This window comes from Sinocyclocheilus rhinocerous, unplaced genomic scaffold (assembly GCF_001515625.1).
Source record: "Sinocyclocheilus rhinocerous isolate Xijiao unplaced genomic scaffold, SAMN03320098_v1.1 scaffold708, whole genome shotgun sequence".
In the NCBI taxonomy this organism is placed as follows: Eukaryota; Metazoa; Chordata; class Actinopteri; order Cypriniformes; family Cyprinidae; genus Sinocyclocheilus; species Sinocyclocheilus rhinocerous.
This window is the reverse complement of record NW_015635523.1, coordinates 2,120,494-2,122,422: the sequence shown is the minus strand read 5'-3', so window position 1 is coordinate 2,122,422 and position 1,929 is coordinate 2,120,494.

Below are 1,929 nucleotides of genomic sequence, written 5' to 3'. Positions count from 1 at the left end.
TATATATATATATATATATATATATATATACACACACACACACACACACACACAGATATTTGTATATGAGCTTTTGACAACAGTCTCAATCCAGTAGAGCACACCGCAGGAAAGGCTGAGGTTTCTAAACGAAACGTTGCGAACGAAGCGAGGAAAAACAGCGCCCTAAAGAAGGTGGTCTAAGGAGAACAAATTAAATACAATATTTCGAAGAAGTACAAAAAAACCTTATTAGTTATAAGTTCATAAATTCACAGACATTATCATTTATAGAAGAAAAATCGAAGCAAAACAAACAAAAGAACATCAATCGTCTTATTAAAAAGGAAAAAGCTGGACTTGAACAGTGAAAGAGGGTGCGGCTTTTAAACCTGTGATCTGGCTTATAGCATTCCTTCATTTATCTAATCTAGGCTCCCTACGACCTCAAGAGGGATTCAGGAAGCAGAGTCTGAGGTTCGAACCAGCCCAAGAACCCAGGGAGCTGATGTGCACTGCAAAAATCAGTTTCTAAGCAGAAATGTTTTCCAGTAATATATCCAAACATCCTTAAAACAAGAATAAATTACCTGAGAAGCAAAACTGCGCAAGATAATACAAGAATAAATTGAACAAATCAGTTTTTGAATGAATCCGTTAAGCAGAGGAATCATTCACATGTTCCTTTCTTCAATTTGTAGGCACTCACATTTTAATAAAGACTTGTTTTGATTGTGAACAACACTGGTTTTTTAAGATTCAGTTAAGTACAGTAAATGATTCAGAACTTCCTCATAACTCACAAAATGACATTTGCTTGTCAACACTTACTGGCATAATGATGCAACCTGCAGAAAAGCTCACTGAATGAATCAGTGAAGAATCTTTTTAATAAAATCATAAAGAAAAAACGATTCACTTCAATCAAAACCCCACCACTTATCTTGAATTAATCTGATTTGTCTTTCTTTTTCAGTATAAATTAAACAAAATGGCATGAGGTTTTTGTTTTAAAAAAGGGAGAGGAAAGCCAAACACAATTTTGCTTCTCAAATAAACTGATCTGGTTTGAAGACATTTTTTAGATATGTTCATGAGACAAACATACTAATAAGAACATGATTTTTTGCAATGTGTCATTGACACAGCACACAATCTGGTTTAAAGACCAGAACATGACCCTGCAAGGGTCTGACTCACAAGTGCCTAAAACACAGGATGTGCACGTCGCAGGAGAACATGCTATGCTGACTCCCACAATTCAAGGAGTCTGTGTGTGTGTGTGTGTGTGTCTGTGAGAGAACACCTTTCTCTTCTACATCAATCCCTGTTTTCTTTTCCTCTAACTCTCTCTCACCATGTGCTTGGAGGAATGGACAGAATCAGCAAAACTTTGAGCTGGAATGGCGTCTACAGCCTCAGGCACAGGAAAAAAAAACGAGGGCTGAGTATCTCAGTGATGATACAAAAGCTAACTTGAGACTAAAACAAAAACAAAACTTGCTATTATAACGAAAGCCAACGACAACTAAAAGCATTGTCTACGGTAGCTAAAAATTAGTGCAGTGTCTATTATTAAACTATATTAGAGAGGAGTAGCACTCTTTTGGATTAGCCAGCAAGACGCTACACACTGCAGTAAGGTCAAGTATTGACATAAAATGCATTTTTTCGTTCAAGTATCGTCATACTGCTCTGATAATGAACTCATTGATAGCTGTACATGTCAGAGAAGAGCGCAGAGCTAAAAGTGACGGGGTGTCACGATATAAAAAGGTTCGACTGGCTTTCCATCGGGTGATTCAGTTAGTCAGAAACACTCGTAGGCAGGGTCTAAAATTAACTATTTTCAACTGCCAACAGTTAATTCATTTAAAAAAAATGCAGACCAGAAATATGAATTATTTCAGATTATTTCACATTACAAAAATTTTTATATGAAATGTTATT